Source organism: Oncorhynchus mykiss, chromosome 8, assembly GCF_013265735.2.
Source record: "Oncorhynchus mykiss isolate Arlee chromosome 8, USDA_OmykA_1.1, whole genome shotgun sequence".
Taxonomy (NCBI): Eukaryota; Metazoa; Chordata; class Actinopteri; order Salmoniformes; family Salmonidae; genus Oncorhynchus; species Oncorhynchus mykiss.
In genome coordinates this window covers 22,988,644-23,012,328 of record NC_048572.1, presented here as the reverse complement: position 1 = coordinate 23,012,328, position 23,685 = coordinate 22,988,644, and the positions used below count along the sequence as shown (strand labels likewise).

The 23,685-nt window shown below is 43.8% G+C and overlaps 1 protein-coding gene across 4 annotated transcripts in view; it reads left to right on the top strand.

The window, feature by feature from the left end:
• The window catches only part of hivep2a (HIVEP zinc finger 2a), a 96,864-nt gene that overhangs the window by 54,624 nt on the left and 18,555 nt on the right, over window positions 1–23,685 (top strand). For all 4 annotated transcript variants that reach the window (XM_021611989.2, XM_021611988.2, XM_021611990.2 and 1 more), the window contains one exon: window positions 19,620–19,801. The gene's annotated coding sequence lies outside the window, so the exon portion shown is untranslated. The remainder of the gene's footprint in view (window positions 1–19,619; window positions 19,802–23,685) is intronic.

The window sequence follows — 23,685 nt, the reverse complement described above, 5'->3', positions numbered from 1 at the left end:
ATCACATTCACTCAGCAGAGAGAGGGGGAGAGCGAGAGGGGGAGAGAGAGGGGGGAGAGAGGGGGGAGGGGGAGAGAGAGAGTGAGAGAGAGAGGGGGAGAGCGAGAAGGGGAGAGAGGGGGGGAGAGAGAGGGAGAGAGGGGAGAGGGGGAGAGAGAAAGTGAGAGAGAGAGGGGGAGAGAGAGAGGGAAAGAGGGGGGAGGGGGAGAGAGAGAGAGGGGGAGAGAGAGGGAGAGATAGAGAGAGGGGGAGAGAGAGGGAGAGAGAGAGGGGGAGAGAGAGGGGGAGAGAGAGGGAGACAGCTCCTGTCTCTGTAATATAGAGCATGATTTCTCCATAGGCCTCTGTAGACAGAGGGCTTTAGCTGCTAGCTTTACTGTTCTGATAGGAAATAATGTTGCTGTGGACGTCTCACTGCTGAAATACTATCCCCTGGCTAAGACTCCTATTTCTCTGGAGAGTGAAGGGTATTTCCTCAAGAGATACAAGCCGTGCTGAGAGAGAAGCCCATCTTCTTACAACTTATATATATATCACTTAGGAGAAATTCTATAGTGCTCCGGCTTACTAGAAAATGGAAGGATACACCTCCCAAGTTATTTTGTACTTAACATGTTTTATTTAACTAGGCATGTCAGTTAATTAAGAACAAATTCTTATTTCCAATGTCGGCGTACCCCAGCCAAATCCGGATGACGCTGGGCCAATTGTGAGCCGCGACTCCCAATCACGGCCCGATGTGATACGGCCTGGATTCGAACCAGGGACTGTAGGGACGCCTCTTGCACTGAGATGCAATGCCTTACACCGCTGCGCCACTCGGGAGCCCACAGTTAGCTAACACTGACACTGTATTTCATCTCACTCTCTGTGTTAAAATGCATCCTTTATTGATACAGGCATATTCACATTTAATACCAGTGATTCTGTCGGTATCCTCTCTTTGGCTTTGAAAATAGTTCAGTACAGCCGGCATAGGCTGATGTGGAACATACCTGTTATCCTCTGTATGGAGCTATAGTAAAATGCAGTCTGTGGAATTTCCCATGTCCTCCTGATCCCGGCTGGGCTGGAAAGTGTCCCAGTGATGGTGACAGGAAGTCCCATACAAGCAGGAACACCTGTGCTGCTGCTGTGTTGAGGTTTGGGTTGGTTGTTTGGTTGGCAGCCCAGGGCTCTAGGTCTCTCTGGTATTCTGGGGCTCTGCTCCAACACAGGGCCTGTTTGTGTGGCTTCCGCCCCAGCCGCACGGCTCCCACCCTAGCCTCGTTAATTACTCTTTAATTGAGCCCAAAGCTGTTTTCATTCCCATCACAATTCATTACCAACGCACATGTTGCAGGCCAATCAGGAGGGACCTGCTCTGCTCTCTCTCTCTAGCCGTGCTGGTAAATCCACCTATGGATGCAGGAACAGGAATCATTGGCATGCTCTGTTACCCGGGTACCGTACCACAGGGCTGTGCCATCTCGCTGGAAATCTACTGGAAAAACAATTATCCCCCAAATGTTCTTAATTTGGAATGATTGGATTTATCTTCCTACTGGAGAAAGAAAGAGACGATGTTCCCCGACCGAGAGTCGCTCCCTCGCTCTCTGACTGTCTCCATGATGCAGTGGAAAATTTAAAATGAACCTGTACACAGAGTGGATTGAACATGTTCTGACAGACACGGAAAAAGAAACGAGTCACACAATTTTCCCCTTTACTTTGGCAGGTACAAGTGGCTTGGAAAAAAAGGGCTTTTCAAAAAAGGAGGACTGGAAGAAAATAGAGAGAGGAAAACAAGTAGAATACAGTCTGTCACAAAGCCATGTTTTAATAAAGAGAGAAACAAAACAAGTAGAATACGCTCTGTCACAAAGCCATGTTTTTATAAAGAGAGAAACAAAACAAGTAGAATACGCTCTGTCACAAAGCCATGTTTTTATAAAGAGAGAGGAGAACAAGTAGAATACGCTCTGTCACAAAGCCATGTTTTTATAAAGAGAGAAACAAAACAAGTAGAATACAGTCTGTCACAAAGCCATGTTTTTATAAAGAGAGAAACAAAACAAGTAGAATACAGTCTGTCACAAAGCCATGTTTTTATAAAGAGAGAGGAGAACAAGTAGAATACAGTCTGTCACAAAGCCATGTTTTAATAAAGAGAGAGGAGAACAAGTAGAATACGCTCTGTCACAAAGCCATGTTTTAATAAAGAGAGAAACAAAACAAGTAGAATACAGTCTGTCACAAAGCCATGTTTTAATAAAGAGAGAAACAAAACAAGTAGAATATGCTCTGTCACAAAGCCATGTTTTTATAAAGAGAGAGGAGAACAAGTAGAATACAGTCTGTCACAAAGCCATGTTTTAATAAAGAGAGAGGAGAACAAGTAGAATACGCTCTGTCACAAAGCCATGTTTTAATAAAGAGAGAAACAAAACAAGTAGAATACAGTCTGTCACAAAGCCATGTTTTTATAAAGAGAGAAACAAAACAAGTAGAATACAGTCTGTCACAAAGCCATGTTTTTATAAAGAGAGAAACAAAACAAGTAGAATACAGTCTGTCACAAAGCCATGTTTTAATAAAGAGAGAGGAGAACAAGTAGAATACGCTCTGTCACAAAGCCATGTTTTAATAAAGAGAGAAACAAAACAAGTAGAATACAGTCTGTCACAAAGCCATGTTTTAATAAAGAGAGAAACAAAACAAGTAGAATACAGTCTGTCACAAAGCCATGTTTTAATAAAGAGAGAAGAGAACAAGTAGAATACAGTCTGTCACAAAGCCATGTTTTAATAAAGAGAGAAACAAAACAAGTAGAATACAGTCTGTCACAAAGCCATGTTTTAATAAAGAGAGAGGAGAACAAGTAGAATACGCTCTGTCACAAAGCCATGTTTTAATAAAGAGAGAAACAAAACAAGTAGAATACAGTCTGTCACAAAGCCATGTTTTAATAAAGAGAGAAACAAAACAAGTATAATACAGTCTGTCACAAAGCCATGTTTTAATAAAGAGAGAGGAGAACAAGTAGAATACGCTCTGTCACAAAGCCATGTTTTAATAAAGAGAGAAACAAAACAAGTAGAATACAGTCTGTCACAAAGCCATGTTTTAATAAAGAGAGAAACAAAACAAGTAGAATACAGTCTGTCACAAAGCCATGTTTTAATAAAGAGAGAAACAAAACAAGTAGAATACAGTCTGTCACAAAGCCATGTTTTAATAAAGAGAGAGGAGAACAAGTAGAATACGCTCTGTCACAAAGCCATGTTTTAATAAAGAGAGAAACAAAACAAGTAGAATACAGTCTGTCACAAAGCCATGTTTTAATAAAGAGAGAAACAAAACAAGTATAATACAGTCTGTCACAAAGCCATGTTTTTATAAAAGAGAGAGGAGAACAAGTAGAATACAGTCTGTCACAAAGCCATGTTTTTATTAAGAAAAAAGGAAAACAAGTAGAATACGCTCTGTCACAAAGCCATGTTTTTATAAAAGAGAGAGGAGAACAAGTAGAATACGCTCTGTCACAAAGCCATGTTTTTATAAAGAGAGAGGAGAACAAGTAGAATATGCTCTGTCACAAAGACATGTTTTTATAAAGAGAGAGGAGAACAAGTAGAATACGCTCTGTCACAAAGCCATGTTTTTATAAAGAGAGAGGAGAACAAGTAGAATACGCTCTGTCACAAGCCATGTTTTAATAAAGAGAGAAACAAAACAAGTAGAATACAGTCTGTCACAAAGCCATGTTTTAATAAAGAGAGAGGAGAACAAGTAGAATACGCTCTGTCACAAAGCCATGTTTTAATAAAGAGAGAAACAAAACAAGTAGAATACAGTCTGTCACAAAGCCATGTTTTAATAAAGAGAGAAACAAAACAAGTAGAATACAGTCTGTCACAAAGCCATGTTTTAATAAAGAGAGAGGAGAACAAGTAGAATACGCTCTGTCACAAAGCCATGTTTTAATAAAGAGAGAAACAAAACAAGTAGAATACAGTCTGTCACAAAGCCATGTTTTAATAAAGAGAGAAACAAAACAAGTAGAATACAGTCTGTCACAAAGCCATGTTTTAATAAAGAGAGAGGAGAACAAGTAGAATACGCTCTGTCACAAAGCCATGTTTTAATAAAGAGAGAAACAAAACAAGTAGAATACAGTCTGTCACAAAGCCATGTTTTAATAAAGAGAGAAACAAAACAAGTAGAATACAGTCTGTCACAAAGCCATGTTTTTATAAAAGAGAGAGGAGAACAAGTAGAATACAGTCTGTCACAAAGCCATGTTTTTATTAAGAAAAAAGGAAAACAAGTAGAATACGCTCTGTCACAAAGCCATGTTTTTATAAAAGAGAGAGGAGAACAAGTAGAATACGCTCTGTCACAAAGCCATGTTTTTATAAAGAGAGAGGAGAACAAGTAGAATATGCTCTGTCACAAAGACATGTTTTTATAAAGAGAGAGGAGAACAAGTAGAATACGCTCTGTCACAAAGCCATGTTTTTATAAAAGAGAGAGGAGAACAAGTAGAATACGCTCTGTCACAAGCCATGTTTTAATAAAGAGAGAAACAAAACAAGTAGAATACAGTCTGTCACAAAGCCATGTTTTAATAAAGAGAGAAACAAAACAAGTAGAATATGCTCTGTCACAAAGCCATGTTTTTATAAAGAGAGAAACAAAACAAGTAGAATACAGTCTGTCACAAAGCCATGTTTTAATAAAGAGAGAAACAAAACAAGTAGAATATGCTCTGTCACAAAGACATGTTTTTATAAAGAGAGAAACAAAACAAGTAGAATATGCTCTGTCACAAAGCCATGTTTTTATAAAGAGAGAAACAAAACAAGTAGAATACAGTCTGTCACAAAGCCATGTTTTAATAAAGAGAGAAACAAACAAGTAGAATATGCTCTGTCACAAAGACATGTTTTTATAAAGAGAGAAACAAAACAAGTAGAATACAGTCTGTCACAAAGCCATGTTTTTATAAAGAGAGAGGAGAACAAGTAGAATACAGTCTGTCACAAAGCCATGTTTTTATAAAGAGAGAAACAAAACAAGTAGAATATGCTCTGTCACAAAGCCATGTTTTTATAAAGAGAGAAACAAAACAAGTAGAATACAGTCTGTCACAAAGCCATGTTTTAATAAAGAGAGAAACAAAACAAGTAGAATACAGTCTGTCACAAAGCCATGTTTTAATAAAGAGAGAGGAGAACAAGTAGAATACGCTCTGTCACAAAGCCATGTTTTAATAAAGAGAGAAACAAAACAAGTAGAATACAGTCTGTCACAAAGCCATGTTTTAATAAAGAGAGAAACAAAACAAGTAGAATACAGTCTGTCACAAAGCCATGTTTTTATAAAAGAGAGAGGAGAACAAGTAGAATACAGTCTGTCACAAAGCCATGTTTTTATTAAGAAAAAAGGAAAACAAGTAGAATACGCTCTGTCACAAAGCCATGTTTTTATAAAAGAGAGAGGAGAACAAGTAGAATACGCTCTGTCACAAAGCCATGTTTTTATAAAGAGAGAGGAGAACAAGTAGAATATGCTCTGTCACAAAGACATGTTTTTATAAAGAGAGAGGAGAACAAGTAGAATACGCTCTGTCACAAAGCCATGTTTTTATAAAAGAGAGAGGAGAACAAGTAGAATACGCTCTGTCACAAGCCATGTTTTAATAAAGAGAGAAACAAAACAAGTAGAATACAGTCTGTCACAAAGCCATGTTTTAATAAAGAGAGAAACAAAACAAGTAGAATATGCTCTGTCACAAAGCCATGTTTTTATAAAGAGAGAAACAAAACAAGTAGAATACAGTCTGTCACAAAGCCATGTTTTAATAAAGAGAGAAACAAAACAAGTAGAATATGCTCTGTCACAAAGACATGTTTTTATAAAGAGAGAAACAAAACAAGTAGAATATGCTCTGTTACAAAGCCATGTTTTTATAAAGAGAGAAACAAAACAAGTAGAATACAGTCTGTCACAAAGCCATGTTTTAATAAAGAGAGAAACAAACAAGTAGAATATGCTCTGTCACAAAGACATGTTTTTATAAAGAGAGAAACAAAACAAGTAGAATACAGTCTGTCACAAAGCCATGTTTTTATAAAGAGAGAGGAGAACAAGTAGAATACAGTCTGTCACAAAGCCATGTTTTAATAAAGAGAGAAACAAAACAAGTAGAATACAGTCTGTCACAAAGCCATGTTTTAATAAAGAGAGAGGAGAACAAGTAGAATACAGTCTGTCACAAAGCCATGTTTTTATAAAGAGAGAGGAGAACAAGTAGAATACGCTCTGTCACAAAGCCATATTTTTATAAAGAGAGAAACAAAACAAGTAGAATACGCTCTGTCACAAAGCCATATTTTTATAAAGAGAGAAACAAAACAAGTAGAATACGCTCTGTCACAAAGCCATATTTTTATAAAGAGAGAAACAAAACAAGTAGAATACGCTCTGTCACAAAGCCATGTTTTTATAAAGAGAGAAACAAAACAAGTAGAATACGCTCTGTCACAAAGCCATGTTTTTATAAAGAGAGAAACAAAACAAGTAGAATACGCTCTGTCACAAAGCCATGTTTTTATAAAGAGAGAGGAGAACAAGTAGAATACGCTCTGTCACAAAGCCATGTTTTTATAAAGAGAGAGGAGAACAAGTAGAATACGCTCTGTCACAAAGCCATGTTTTTATAAAGAGAGAGGAGAACAAGTAGAATACGCTCTGTCACAAAGCCATGTTTTTATAAAGAGAGAGGAGAACAAGTAGAATACGCTCTGTCACAAAGCCATGTTTTTATAATCCAGTCCAGTTCTTCTCCCTCCCTCTTAAGGTAGGAACATGTTGAGTGAGCCAGGTGGAATCTGACTAACTTTCCTCCTCATGTGGAGCCGAGTGTTTCCACCTCTTGCCAGTCAGAGAGTCAGTCAGTGCTTAGTCACGGCTGGGCCCCTGGGCCCCTGGGGTTCATGTCTCACAGCCTGCTCCTTGCTGCCCCGCTGTTGGGTAAACATGAATGACTGTTTTCTGTTCTTTTTACTACCACTTCGTCTTAGGCCTGTTTCCTGTCCTTTATCTTCCCCGTAAAGCGGAAGCCGTGTGTGACTCAATTCACTTCAATTCAAGGGCTTTATTGGCATGGGAAACACATGTTAACATTGCCAAAGCAAGTGAAGTAGATAATAAACAAAAGTGACTCTCTCTCTCTCTCTCTCTCTCTCTCTCTCTGTCTCTCTCTCTCTCTGTCTCTCTCTCTCTCCCTCCCTTGTCAGTCAGAGACTCAGAGAAGTCAACTTCACACCTCTCGTGACCACTTCCTTTAGCGTCATTGGCTCGATTCCGGCTGCACGCCTCTCTATCGCGCTTTCTCAATCTCACATATTTTGTTGAAACGCTGAAACAGGAATTTGTGTCGGTGTTGTGTTAAAACACAGCCATCTATACGGCTACATCCAGGCATTGAAATAAAGGTAGAGAAATCAGCCACAACGTAAATACTTGTGTATGGCTGTGAGTGAAACAAAAGCACGACAAAAAGAAACCATCAGAACAAAACAGCCGTACAGGTTGAATCCACAGGGACGTTAGACCCATGGCTTTTCTCTGGTCTCAGCAGTTCCTCACCGGTCCAAGGCCACTTGAGCAATGTCTCAAAAAGTGTCCTTCACAGCCCCAATCCACTCTGACAAGATCATTTTAGATAGGCAGGCAGAAATACCACATTGTTCCCTAGAGTTTTTCCCCACATCCCTCCCTCCCTCCCTCTGTCCATCCCTCCCTCCCTCCCTCCCTCTGTCCATCCCTCCCTCCCTCTGTCCATCCCTCCCTCCCTCCCTACCTCCGTCCCTACCTCTATCCATCCATCCCTTCCTCCCTATCTCTGTCCATCCCTACCTCCCAGTTTTGAGCAGTTCAGTTATCTCCATCATGCCTTGTTTCTAAATCATGTTTCTAGTGTCCCTGGAGTGACCCATATTGTGGGTCAGTAGAATATTATGTAAAACATCCAGTTACATCATTCAACTTCTACAGTAAGCAAACAGTACAGCAAGGTAGCGCACACCTTTTGTTTCTTATTCAGGTTCATGAACGTGCTCTTCCGGAATCTTCTTCCCCAACGTTAGAGAGAACACACTGTACTGTAGGACTCTACTGTTTTCTGGTTGGTCAAGAAAGACAGCACTTACAGCACTTACACTCCACTTACAGTGGAGCTACACAGTAAGTGTTTCTCTATACAATATGAATATGGCCCAGAGTTGTTTCTTAATAAGCACTTGATCTGACCAGGTCTGATCTGAGCCCCTATTATAGAGTCGTTATATTGTAGGCTGTATCTAAGGCCCAAGTTTTTCCCGCTTGTGTCACATGATCAGGAGAAAGTCAGGTCTCTGAACCCAACTACATCTGGTCCTCCATGAGGTTCTGTTTATGTCGAGTTAATAGAAGAAGCCATTTCAGTCCAATTCTGGCACCTTGTGTTCAGTCAGTCAGTCAGTCAGTCAGTCAGTCAGTCAGTCAGTCAGTCAGTCAGTCAGTCAGTCAGTCAGTCAGTCAGTAGAGTGAAGTAGTGTTCCCTCTGGTCTCCCCAGTCTGGTGGAGAGGATTCCATGTTCTGCCCACCACAGCTGTGTCAGTCCTCTCTCCTTGTTCCTCTCCCCTCCCTTCCCCCTGCTACCTTACCCAGACACTAAAGGAACCCTCTCTCCCCGTTCCTCTCCCCTCCCTTCCCCCTGCTACCTTACCCAGACACTAAAGGAACCCTCTCGCCCCGTTCCTCTCCCCTCCCTTCCCCCTGCTACCTTACTCAGACACTAAAGGAACCCTCTCGCCCCGTTCCTCTCCCCTCCCTTCCCCCTGCTACCTTACCCAGACACTAAAGGAACCCTCTCGCCCCGTTCCTCTCCCCTCCCTTCCCCCTGCTACCTTACCCAGACACTAAAGGAACCCTCTTGTCCCGCCGACACATTTCCTCCGGCTGACTAAGTACATATTGATAAAAGCCTCTTACTTGACTGAATAACATTTGTTGTATAAATGTATAAGTGAATGGAGCAGAAACATTTCCCTGTGGCATGTTTCTATCTGTCTGTGTTGATATGAATAGATAATGAGGGATAACAGCAGGCCTTCCTCTCCTCTCCTGGCTTGGCCTGGCCTCACCCCTCATTGCGACTGGGACGGAGAGCAGAGAGCAGTGGATGTTGCTGTGTATGGTGTTGTGTCTGTGGAGGTGTGAGAAGCAGACAGCTGATTTGTTATCAGCCTGCAGGGTGGGAGTGGCTTTACTACAGCCCTTAGCCATGGGTAGCTCTGACCCTGTGTGTTCCCTGAGGATGTACTGTCCTGCTCCCGATCTACTCATCAGAGAGATTCTCTCTCTCTTTCTCTCTTTCTCTCTCCCTGCTGGGCTGGAGTGACACTGGCCTTCTGTATAATTCAGGCCTGGCAACTAGGTTGCTTTGATAAGTGGGCCACTTTACTCATGTGCTTAGCTTAGCATTAATATGAATGCATACTGAGGCTCACTCAGGCATTGTTATTATCTTGCGCTCGGGGCCGTCTCCCTCTCAGTGCGGCTGTTAAACAGGCAGAAATCAATGCCAAAATATAGACACTCTGTCTGAAGTGGCTTTAAGAAGAACCCCAGCAGAAAGACTGACGGACAGACAGGGAGATATTCTTGGCTCCAGGTAACTCTTCTCCATTTCCCTACTCCAATTCGCTCTTTATTAGGCATGTGGACAGGGCAGGCAGCCTGCTCTCCATTGACAACATTACTGTAGGGGGCCTCAGAGGATGGCCCGGGTCCCTACAGAATCAGGTTTACGCTCCAACTCCCTACAGTCTCTAGCTAATCCCCTTGACAGGGACTCCGGTAAGGGCACTACTTTATCTTGAGGAAGCCCTACAGCCTATCACGCCCTCCATTATACAGAGATTAGCTGGGAAAGACTCTGTGCAGACAAAGCAGTGTCTGTATCAAAGGCCATAATGAATATGACGGCAGAGGCTGGAGTATCAGTATACAACCTGTATCTACCACCACTGAGGTGAGTCAGCAGTCAACCGTGGCTTTATACTTGAATAACCAAGGGGAAGTAAAAGGTGAAATAAAAATGTGGTAAACCTGTTTTGGTCAACCCCTTGGTCAACCCCCTATCATAAACTACCCATTTGTGAGGAACTAAACTATGTTGTGATTTCTTACGATTCATTATCAATGACTCAGCTTGATTGTCCATTATTGTGAAGATGTTTTAAGGCGTCTGGAATCCCAAACACAAACCCTGAGGCTGATGATGTTACATTATGATTGCGGCATTAGGACGTGTTGAATTCATCTTCAGAACACCTTGAGTGAAAGGCTTTGGTGTGAACAGACCTTTGTTTATCATAGAGCCTATAGGTGTTGTCAGGGAGCCTCTTGAACAATGATACTCTGTAGATGTTTCTGGACTAATGAACACGATGCTTTGGAAGCCTTACAGTTCTTTCTTCTTTTTTCCCTCTCTTGACGAAGCTGTTCCTTTCAAAGAAGGTGATGCACGAAGGGCTGATCTTCTGATTGTGGACCTCCCATTTCACCGTCCTCTGTCTGGGAGATTAGCTCCTCTAAGGACACGCCACCTGGAAACATCACGCCTAGAGGGGGTGTGGCACTGTTACGTCACACCCAGACTGTGTGTGTGTGTGTGTGTGTGTGTGTGTGTGTGTGTGTGTGTGTGTGTGTGTGTGTGTGTGTGTGTGTGTGTGTGTGTGTGTGCGTGTGCGTGTGTGTGTGTGTGTGTGTGTGTGTGTGTGTGTGTGTGTGTTTTCATGGAGAGGAAGTCCGACTCCAGTCAAGGGTTTGTGGGTAGAGCTGACAGACAGACAGCTGGAAGGATTCGGTAAAAACCTCAACTCTAAACACATATGTATGAATGGCTGACCACACAAGTCAAATGCACACCATCTTCCACTGCCACTACAGTCACACACAAAATATGGAACCAACAATGGACATATCGGTCTGGGGTGTGAGAATACCACACCGACGGAATGTTACACTGGAATCATCATTGGAATCTGATCTGATCTGTGCTGTACTTTACAATACATCAGCATGAGTTATATAACATTGTGTGGACAAGGATGAACACAGGGTTTTCATTGATAACTATCTTCTTTCAACAGGATAGCCTAACCTACGTCCTATACTGTTTCTGTCCTGTTTGGTCACAGCCAGATAGCAAGCTCTACCAAGGCCTCCCTCTGTCCCTCCCTCCACCCTCCCTCCCAAGTATTGTTGGCTGTTGGCAGTGGGGGATGTAGACTGTCTTTGTTTGACCAACACCCAGGATTTCCACAAACAGGGTTGGCAGGACAACCAGAGCCAGTTACCCTCTATACCCACATGGTGTGTACAAGACAATGGTGGAAATAGACGCTGTTACGGATGAATTACACTTTGTTTCCTGCGGATTTCAGGGAATTTCATCAGAAGGCAGTTGGTTTTTCAGAGCTTTGTGTGTGGGGAGTGGGGAATGCCACTGGGTTGGAGGGTATGGATGAGGAAGTGACCGTCGTACCAGGGGAGGCCAAAGCTAGGGGCTATTGTTCAGCTCCCTGTCATGAGAAAACAGCTGTGCCCCTTAACTATGCAGCACACTGCTTAACATGGGAGGGAAATAATTCACACCTAGGAAAGGCGAAGTTCTCTCTCACACTGGGGCTGGAGGAGCACGCTGTATGGGAACAAGGTGGTCTGACTTGTGAATGACATATTATCAGACATGCAGTTTGTATGTATGGTAGCATTTAATGTGCATCATATTGAACAGTGTTGTAGTGGCAGGTGATTTGAAGTAGCCTCCTCTTTCTGACTACTGTTTAGTTAAAGATGGATGGTGTCTGACCTTGTTTAGAGAACATGACTAATGCATATATACCATATGCACAGTTTCCACCTTCTCTGGCTGTGAGTGTTCATGAGTTGGCGGTCCCCTGTCTCCTCAACCTCAGTGTCAATCAACACGTTTGGGACCCGATAAAATGTGCTGCCCGTCCCGAGACCATCAATTACACAGCCATAACGCTCTGATTTCAGCCCAGAGATTTCAGCCGCGGCACCAAAGTGCTTTGTGCTCTTAAACGACCCAAACCTTCCTAAAACAAAAAGAGAGAAAGAGAGCGCGCCGGGGCGGGTGTGTGTCGGGAGCTGAAACTAGTGGAAACTGGACAGACGGGGACTTGCCAAGTTTTACAGGCTGACTCAGAGGACAGCGGGGCCAGCTCCCGCCTCGTATACCAGGAGTGGGCTTGGCGGGGACGCCGGCAGCCAGCACTGCTGCTGAGACTCACAGGCAGCCCAGGCTAGCTATCAAGGTCTGGCCAGGTTGTTATTCAGGGGAGAGAGGAGAGGCAGGTGACAGACAGAGGGAGAGTGGGTGGTTCACCCCTCACAGACCGCATGATTCTCATGGCTCTGTTTTGGACATGACAAGCACATCGAGTGTCATTGGGTCATCAGCTCACCCCACCCACTGGTGGTTCGATGCTGGCCTCGGCCTGCGGAAGTGTGAGTGTGTTAACAGATATCCCCTGTCTCTCTCCTCATCACACCCAGAGAAAGACACAGTCATTTGGGATTTGGGGATGAAAATGACACTGATTATCTGGTCCCCGGAGGCAGCATGTCCGTGGCCATGCGTGTCCCTCTCCAGAGAGCCGGGTTCACTGTGTGATTAATTCCCATTAAATGCCATGTGCTTCCCATTTTGGTTCAGCCCAAATCCTGTCTCCCAATGAGCTGATTACAGAGCAGCAGCGCAACGACCTGTCAGCTCAAAGGCCCTGCTCTCGCTCTGCTACACCTGCTGGCTCCTGGCTCCCAACTCCCTGAGTCCCCTGATTGTTTCCTCTGTCTGGTCTGGTTCTGGAGCCCCTCTGGGGTGTCACACAGTGGGGATAGTTGGTGTTACTAGTATTGAGGCTTTGAACAATTCCTGAGGATTTTGTTTTTGGGGAAACTGTCTGTCTGGAGGCAATGTGGACTATGGTTCTATGAGTGTATAAATGCTATTGAGAGGAAAGGGACGTGTTATGCATTGTTGTCTTTGGAGAAAGAATCTAACTGAAGAGTTTAGTCAACATATGGCCTGTGAGAGGCATGAAGGCACGCACACACATCCCCAGGGTGAAGGGGATATTGTGTTGAAACCTCAGTCCTGACATGTCCTCAGTAGAGGAATCCATGTGTAGGCCTGGCCAACCAAGCAGAGATCAGTGGTTTGTCTGTTGTCCAGCAGCACACAGAGGTCCCTCTCTCCTTTTGACTTCACCGCTGAACGAACGCCAGCGTCAAGACCACTCAAATGAAAGATGGCCGCCGACGCCGTCAGGAGATCCACTTAGGCCGATTTCCCGGCTCTTTATAAAGAGTAACACGACACTCGACCTTAGCTGTCAGTGGAGCGCTCAGGGCCCCCACTTTTAAAAAACAAGGTGTGATTCTGATGTCACGACCGCAGTTATTCTCTGAATTCCACGCTGATGCACTCATCCTTCAGTGCTGTGCTTTCCATCAGGCCGCCCTGTCAGGAACGGACATGGGGATTGGAGGGACGGGGGGATGTACAGCTGGAGCGAGAGAGAAGTGAAGAATAACAGAACCCTCTGATGTGTGTGTTTGTGTGCTGGAACATGGAGCCTCTCTCTCTCTTTTCACCCCCCATTCTCCCCCCATCACAGGAGCAGTGCTGGATCCTGTCCACATTGTCGATTGTGCCATTCTTCAAATGTACTTTTCGGTTTCCGCCCATAAATTTTTTAGCATCCCCATTAAGTATAAGGTAATTGCATTGGCTCTATATAACGCCCCGAGCTACGAGACTAATTAAAGCAGAAACAGGAGTTTAGGCATATTTATTAAGAAGACTTCGATTAATTATGGAAGACAGACGTGTGACTTTAAATGAGAGATATTAAGAGAGAGATGATCCTCATCCTCCAGCACCCAGACCCTTATAGACAGCCGAAGGCTGGAGTGAGAGAGAAGGAGAAGGAGAGAGAAGCATGGAGTGAGAGAGAAGGAGAAGGAGAGAGAAGCATGGAGTGTGAGAGAAGGAGAAAGAGAGAAATAGGCATGGAGTGAGAGATAAGGAGAAAGAGAGAAATAGGCATAGAGTGAGAGAAGGAGAAGGAGAGAGAGGCATGGAGTGAGAGAAGGAGAAGGAGAGAGAGAGAGGCATGGAGTGAGAGAAGGAGAAATAGAGAGAGGCATGGAGTGAGAGAGAAGGAGAAAGAGAGAAATAGGCATGGAGTGAGAGAGAAGGAGAAGGAGAGAGAAGCATGGAGTGAGAGAAGGAGAGAGAGAGGCATGGAGTGAGAGGGAAGGAGAAAGAGAGAAATAGGCATGGAGTGAGAGAGAAGGAGGAGAGAGAAGCATGGGTGAGAGAAGGAGAAGGAGAGAGAGAGAGGCATGGAGTGAGAGAGAAGGAGAAAGAGAGAAATAGGCATGGAGTGAGAGAGAAGGAGAAGGAGAGAGGCATGGAGTGAGAGAAGGAGAAGGAGAGAGAGAGAAGGAGAAAGAGAGAGAGGCATGGAATGAGAGAGAAGGAAAATGAGAGAGAAGCATGGAGTGAGAGAGAAGGAGAAAGAGAGAAATAGGCATGAGTGAGAGAGAAGGAAAAGGAGAGAGAGGCATGGAGTGAGAGAAGGAGAAGGAGAGAGAGAGAGAGGCATGGAATGAGAGAGAAGGAAAATGAGAGAGATGCATGGAGTGAGAGAGAAGGAGAAAGAGAGAAATAGGCATGAGTGAGAGAGAAGGAAAAGGAGAGAGAGAGAAGGAGAAAGAGAGAGAGGCATGGAGTGAGAGAGAAGGAAAATGAGAGATAAGCATGGAGTGAGAGAGAAGGAGAAAGAGAGAGAGGCATGGAGTGAGAGAAGGAGAGAGAGAGGCATGGAGTGAGAGAGAAGGAGAAGGAGAGAGAGGCATGGAGGGAGAGAGAAGGAGAAGGAGAGAGAAGCATGGAGTGAGAGAGAAGGAGAAAGAGAGAGAGGCATGGAGTGAGAGAGAAGGAGAAAGAGAGAGAGGCAAGGGGTGAGAGAGAAGGAGAGAGAAGCATGGAGTGAGAGAGAAGGGGAAAGAGAGAGAGGCATGGAGTGAGAGAGAAGGGGAAAGAGAGAGATAGGCATGGAGTGAGAGAGAAGGGGGAAAGAGAGAGACATAGCCACAGAGAGAGAGGGTACTGAAACACACAGGGGGCTTTGTTCCCCCAGCAGCATGTATGTGTGCAGTGAGTTCCGCTGTTCTCTCTCCGAGCAAAAGGCCACAGGGCAGACGTGAGGCCGTGACTGATGCCAAAGAAATGTGTCAGAGAGCACGTGGCGAGGACGGGCAGCGGGAGCTTTGTCAACCCTGCCTCCCTGCCACTCCAGCCCATTATATAGCCTAATTGGCCCCTACATTATGGGATCGTGTTAGGGAGGCCGACAGCCCTGGTTTTCCTGGTGAATAGGACTTAAACCAACATGTGCTGTGGAGGGCTGACTGTTTCTGGGCTGAGGAGAGGAGAGGAGCGAAAAGGAGAGGGGAGAGAAAGTGAGAGGAGGACAGGAGAAGAGGGAGAGAAGCATGGAGTGAGAGAGAAGGGGACGTTTGTCGTCTAGGGCAGAGGAGGTGTCAGGCCGATGCAGGTGCACCTGACAGGGCGCTCGTCTGTTCCCATGGTTTCAGCCCCGTTGGTGGGGGTGTGGGTGAGGAGGGATAGTAGGGCAGGAGGTGATGACAGGCCCGGTGGCCTCAGGGCACCTCACACTGTGATACATTTAGCTTCTTAATGCCACTTCCAATGATCCCACTAACTCTCCTGTATTACTACGCATAAAAATTTTATCAGCTGAATAATGTTGTGGAAGTGGAGAAGAGCAGGAGGGTCATCTCCAACCCCCAGTTCAGTTGAGTTCAGTTCAAACCGAGACAGTGGTTGTCAGCCACTGTTTTGTGAGGGCATCACAATAAACATTGTCCATTGTACCGCAACATTGGTTGCGGTAGATTTAAAAAAAAGTTTTACAAAAGTGTTTTTTCAGGCTCTGCTTTCTTCAGTTTGTCTCATACGTGTCCCGTCTTATACCTTAGCCAAACAATGCACTTGTATCTTCTATTGAGTTAAAGCGGCACTTAAATGGAAACAAGTGTTTAAGAATTTAGTGATTACATAAGAGGGTTGTTACGTTCAGAGAGCTGGGGTCTTTCTGGTGCATCCATCCTTGCCATGCGTCGACGCCACTGCAGCTACAGTCCTGCTGTCAGACAAGCGTGACTGGATTTGTTCTTCCTCAGGAAGATGTTGATGTTTCAGAGAAACGCAGGGCCGGATCAGGATTAAAAAGTACCATAATGTGTATGGTATTAAATTCTCCTGCACTGTAATCCAATTGAGATTGAGACAATAATAACGAGTATAGCTGTGATGGCTTCACCCTGACTGCGCCACTGCAGTAGGCAGGAGGGAGGATGAATTATTGCACAAATAATACCGGGGGTATTTTTGGACCGCAGAACATACAGTGTAAACATGGAACTTGTTTTTAGTGAATATCTAAGCACAGCCAACGGATTGGTAAGTATGTATGAAACTGGAAGTTTGCTATTTTTAATAAAGGACAGATTTTTTCTTTTCCATTTTCCAGTTATTGCTCCCTTTTTAGTTGGACTTCAGGACAGGTAAGAGGACGTTTCCTGTGACTCTTTCAGGACTAATTATTTTAACAAATGCAGTTCAGATGTTTCAGAGATTACTGGAGATGTTGCAGTGATGAGTATATGTAACAGCCTTGCTGTTCTAGTATTTTTCATGGAAGTTCGTCCTTGGAACTGCGCATCTTTCACAGGCCCACATAGTGATTTTTAGAGATAAGAATAGCCCCCTATGCTGCTGGAGCAGAGCAGTGCTCTCCCACTAGGAGTCAATGATCACAGCACTTACTCAAATCTCTGAGGAACTCCTGCTCTCTCTGGCTGCCAACAGGCCCACATTGAAACAAATGGCTCACTTCTTCTCAGAAGAGGATCCATCTCTATTCTGTATGACTACAACCCGTGGGTTTGGTTTGGGCGCAAGTGCTCAGCTAGCTCAGACTTGGCAAGATGCTCATCTTCTGGTAAATAGCAGAGAGAGATCCAGAATAGTTATTCTGCTATTTCTATATTTCTGTTTTGATGTTCCTAAACTTGATGGAATTGTAGAATCATTTCAGGGACCTCATCAAACATATTTTTATCAACGTTTTATGGAGGCAGATAAGGCCTAATCCTCTAGGCTGAGCAGCAATCTCTGAGTGAGTTCTGTGGGACAAGTTAGAGTCCCAACCCCTACACTATCATTTTTATTACCCTGACATAACACCCATGATAGATATTTATAATTATGACTAATGACATTAGTGTTAGGATACATGTATTGGTGTCTCAATAGCATACTGTACTTGGTTGCTAGCCAACTGTTTTACTTTTGAGTCATGGCAAGTTCCGTAATGTGCCATAATCTGTCATAGATCATGATTTGACTTATTACCAAGAGGATAAGAAACATTAATGAAACACTTTTTAATTATTGGTGATGAACTTGAAGTCATCTATTGGTGTTCTGAGACACTGTGCAACAGTTCAGGGCGGTACATTAGGCATGTCGATCCGGTTAGCTGTACTGTACTGTCGTTTTTGGACATCGATTTACATTGTGTGAAAGAGAGGATAGTATGTCTTCATTTTTGTTTCTGGTGGAATCATGCATTGGAGCAGGGCATGGAATTTGACATAGCTAGATTTAAGCTAGCTAACCTATGCTCTTTTGTTGCTGAGAGAGTTGTACTGCAGATTAGGATGCATCCCCATGGAAAGGTTAAGGGTTATCTTGCCTCTTGCCTCAAAGGACCCCTGCCCAGCAGGCTTAGGTCAGACGAACTGAGGTAATATTCTACCTTACTAGAGGAGGTAGACTCATAGAGACACACAGAGATGGGCAACCTGGCCCCCTGCTCTCTGCCCTCTGGCCTGGCATAGCTTACATAAGTCTGAGTCACAGCATCCTGAGTCAGAGAGAGAGCGAAATAAAGACCAGGAGAACATCTCGAAAAACAACCTTACCTGCCATCAGGAATAGACCACTTCACAGCTTCCTCTCAGAATGCCTGCATCTATGAATCATGTATTATCCAGTGCAGTTGAAAGGGGTTCTGAGGTAAAAATAGATGAACAGCCCAGTATACCACCCCTGTCCTGGATAAAAACACATATCTAATGGAGGAACACAGAGCGGTTGAGTTCAGTTTACTATGGCCAGTGTTCTTTGTTAGGCCTCTCTCCGTACTGTATTTAATCAGGGAGAGGTCCCTTTTATTGCGAAACCACATTGAAATGCGTCCATGCATCAGACCCAGCCAGTGGGCCGAGGGCTGGGGCCTTACCATAGCAATGGGATTACATCTTCCCTCTCCCTGAAGGGTGGGCCGAGTCTGTGGTCAGAGAGAGAAATGGGGTGAGAGAGAAAGAGGGGAGAGAGAAAACTACAGATAGCGAGAAAGAAAGGAAAAGAGTGCGAGAGAGAAAAGGAGAGAAGGAGAAAGAAAGAAAGAAAGAGGAGGAGAGAAAGGGAAAGGATGAGAGGAAGAGAATTAGACAAAGATAGTGTCTCCTCTCCCATATTTCAGTTGCCTTGGCTCCCTGGGTCTCTGGTAATTTAATATCTGTGATTTGTCAGCGAGGCCGAGGAGGTAATGGATGGATCGAGCAGAGTTTCACGCTGGCATTTTCATGGAGGATGATGAAAGAAAGTTCTCTCGCTCTCTCTCACCGTCCTTTAGATTAACAACCAACCTAATTATGCCCGCTCCTCTTTTACGCCGATAACATTTGTCTTATTTGTCAGGTGCTGTCAGGTTGGAAAAGAGAGCATCAATTCGACCCTCTCCTAACAGAGGGAGATATGTATGGTAGAAAGAGCTCAGGCCTATTGTTACAGCTTAGCTCTATCAGGCAATTTCTCCATTTTGCGTCATACCTTAGATATCCCATGAAATATGAGCTCATTGTACCATACAACACCATCACGGTGACAGCGCCATACCAAATGTCAAAAGCTGTCGTCCTTCTAATGGGAGAGGCTGACATGGACCTCCTGTAAAATGACACGTGCTTTTTCTGTTCTATACTTGACGCCAATACACACAATAGTGTGTGGGAGAGAGGGACATAATACAAGGTGTCTGTCCTTGTGTTTGCTTGAATCCGAGAGGGTGTTTTGTCAGTATGAGACCATACTTCTCTTCCCAGTAGTATATCTGGGATAATGAACTTATCCCTATGACTCGGCAGTATGCCTCAATTGTCTGAGGCCCCCTCTGGGACCGTTTTGGCAGGTGGTGTTCCATTAACCATATGGAGCCCGACCAAAGTGCTGAAACTTTGTTAAATAATAAAAGCAGATTGATAGAGCGACGATAAAATTGGTTTGATTCATTGGCCCATTCCGAACCAGTCTATTGGATTTTCTATGGCAGGTTTTTATTTTTATGACATCAGCATGTGTATAAATGGTTCTCTTCTTGCTGTTTCTCTCCAGTGGTCTGTGTCATCTCCGCACCCTGGCCGAGGGGTCATCCTGATCTCTGAACCCCCACTCCTCACCCTCCTCCCACCAGCCTGACCCAGCGACCACCCCACCTTGCACCCAACCAAGCGGACCGAAGACCCCTAAATAGTGCCAGGCTCAATCACCACCTCAAGTCCTCTGAGATCACGCAGGTAACTGTACACACACACACTCACACACATACACGCACACACGCTCACTCATAACACTCTCACACACATACACACACACACTCACGCTCACTCTTAACACAACCACACACGAACACACACACACACACACGAACACACACACACACACACACACACACACACACACACACACACACACACACACACACACACACACACACACACACACACACACACACACAGGAGTCAGGAGTGCATGTGTTTAGAATGGAAATAAGGGGAATGTTAGGAACAGACACCTTGTCTCAGGTGTGTGTGTTAGCTTTAGCTGCGTGCTAGCAGATGGGAGATAAAAGGACAGGCCTGATGCTATCTGATCTACGGGCTGTGGCTGACTCATGATAAAGGTGATACAAATATTGCTCATGATTTACTGGCTGTTCAATAGGTGAGTATAAGTACAGAATAACATTTGGGACTTTGCAGTACCACCAGGAAGCAGACAATGTGTTTTGTTTATTTCTCAATTATGTGTTTATGCACAATTGGTCATGGCTGTGTGTTTATCTAGTCAGTGGTCCTCTCTGCCCTACTCCCCACTGACTCCCCATCTAATGCCCTGAATTATTCTGTCACCTTTCATCTAGATCATATTCCACCTGTCATACCTCCTCCAGCTCACACCTCTCCTCTCCTCCTTCTCCTCTCTCCTCTCCTCTGTCTACCTCCTCTCTCTCCTCGCCCTCCTCTCTCCTCTCCCTTCTCTCTCCTCTCTCCTCTCCCTTCTCTCTCCTCTCTCCTCTCCCTTCTCTCTCCTCTCTGGGAATGGGAAACCCATTCGACTAGCCCATTCACTCCCATACACTTGGTAACATTTGTGCTAGATATCCCGATGTGTACATTGCCAGGAGTCTGAACTACGGATCCTTGCTGTGTGCAATTATTATCCCTTTACAGTGTTGTCTATGGTAGGCAGTGTCAGTGGGTTAGACACCCGGCTCATGATGGTATACTCACCATAAGCAGGGCTGTTAACTTTGGACAGTGACTAGAGTAATTGATTTGGTCTAGGGTGCGACCCTGGTTGGACCAGGCAGGGAGGCACATCGGTGGCAGATGTTTGACTTTGTCCTCCTCTCATCCACCAGTCTCGTCCACCAGGATCACGGCCTCCCCTTCTTGTTTTGCCTTCAACTTGTCTTTATAGCGCTCGCAGCAGTTTAAATACTTGGAGGTTATGAGGTATACTGTTCCACTGGATTTACCCAGTGGCATATTACAATACCCTGTTTGATATATAGTACAATACCCTGTTTGATATATATTACAATACCCTGTTTGATATATATTACAATACCCTGTTTGATATATAGTACAATACCCTGTTTGATATATATTACAATACCCTGTTTGATATATATTACAATACCCTGTTTGATATATAGTACAATACCCTGTTTGATATATAGTACAATAACCTGTTTGATATATATTACAATACCCTGTTTGATATATATTACAATACCCTGTTTGATATATAGTACAATACCCTGTTTGATATATATTACAATACCCTGTTTGATATATAGTACAATACCCTGTTTGATATATATTACAACACCCTGTTTGATATATAGTACAATACCCTGTTTGATATATATTACAATACCCTGTTTGATATATAGTACAATACCCTGTTTGATATATAGTACAATACCCTGTTTGATATATAGTACAACACCCTGTTTGATATATAGTACAACACCCTGTTTGATATATATATATATATATATATAGTACAACACCCTGTTTGATATATAGTACAACACCCTGTTTGATATATAGTACAACACCCTGTTTGATATATAGTACAACAACCTGTTTGATATATAGTACAACACCCAGTTTGATATATAGTACAATACCCTGTTTGATATATAGTACAACACCCTGTTTGATATATATATAGTACAACACCCTGTTTGATATATAGTACAACACCCTGTTTGATATATAGTACAACGCCCTGTTTGATATATACTACAACGCCCTGTTTGATATATAGTACAACGCCCTGTTTGATATATAGTACAACACCCTGTTTGATATATAGTACAACGCCCTGTTTGATATATAGTACAACGCCCTGTTTGATATATAGTACAATATCCTGTTTGATATATAGTACAACGCCCTGTTTGATATATAGTACAACGCCCTGTTTGATATATAGTACAATGCCCTGTTTGATATATAGTACAACACCCTGTTTGATATATAGTACAACACCCTGTTTGATATATAGTACAACGCCCTGTTTGATATATAGTACAACGCCCTGTTTTATATATAGTACAACGCCCTGTTTGATATATAGTACAGCGCCCTGTTTGATATATAGTACAACGCCCTGTTTGATATATAGTACAACGCCCTGTTTGATATATAGTACAACACCCTGTTTGATATATAGTACAACGCCCTGTTTGATATATAGTACAACGCCCTGTTTGATATATAGTACAACACCCTGTTTGATATATAGTACAACGCCCTGTTTGATATATAGTACAATGCCCTGTTTGATATATAGTACAACATCCTGTTTGATATATAGTACAACACCATGTTTGATATATAGTACAACACCTTGTTTGATATATAGTACAATGCCTTGTTTGATATCTTGGGGTCCCCATGGTGTGCAGTATAAATTAGGAATAGAATACCTCAACCTTGAGAGCTGGGAGGGATCTGTGTGGGGGAGGAGGGGTATGTTGATGGGGAGGAAGGGGGGACATGGAGGGTAGTGAAAGCTTACTTGTTCAATGTCACGTGATGAGCTTCCAGGCTTAATTAAACCTGTGTTAATCCTCCATCCAAGATAGTCACATCTGAAATGTCCGTAAGGAAGCGTCCCTCTTTCCTACAGTTACATGGTTTTAAAGGTTAACTGCTGGTCGCCCATTTTATGTTGATATAAAGTTCAGACTACCTCATGAAGTTCTACTGTAGGTGAAAAGACGGTGGGCTTTCAATGAAGCATGGTGTTGTAAGTAAGGAAGACAATTAATCAGTACCATTCCAGCTGCTTCCTGTCATTTCTGCAAAATGTTGTGGAAAATGTAATGAAGGCTGGCTCGGTAATGGTTTCAAGCTTACCCGGTGGAACTTACGCGGTGGAAAATATGACCGTCTTTCCATATACAATTAAGACCGACATGAAGCCCTTTTCTTTTTTTATCCTGGAGTTTTTTCTTCATTCTCCTTCTTTTTCCTTCCAGAGAAAGGATGTGATGTGTTTCATCCAGGGCTAAATGGAAACATGTACATTAACCGTCTACAGCTGTGGAGCATGAATTAACTAGGGATACTTGGTTCTGCTGCTTAGCTGGAGAAATCCCATAATTGCACCTCCAACAACATAGAGCGTCAACGCTGGGTCACATGGTTTATCCCACAATGCACTCAGCATGCATGTTTAGCCGTTACCACCTCCAGGAGAAAAATCCTCAAACCTGGCTGCATGCTGCTGACTTTTTGTTGTTGTTCTTTCTAACATTGCAGCAGTCTGCAGAAATGCCTGTTGGAGCATCTCAGAGCAGAGGGCCGGTACACAGACACAGCGAGAGGTGTTTTCCTCTATGCCGTTTTCAATTACCCAGCCCTGTCCCACAGTTGGTCTCCCAGAGTGTCCCACAGTCCCTCCCTTCCCCTCCCTCCCTCCCTCAACCTAGCCTCCCCAGGACCTTAGCATGGCGACACTTACTGCCTCTCCCTTTTGTCTGTGTCCGTCTGGCCACTTGTTTGATTGGTAACTGTATATCAGGCTGGGGACACTGGCGAGGCCGCCAGAGTTCCCGTTGCATTAAGCATGACCTCATGTTGAAAGGAGCTGATTTTCC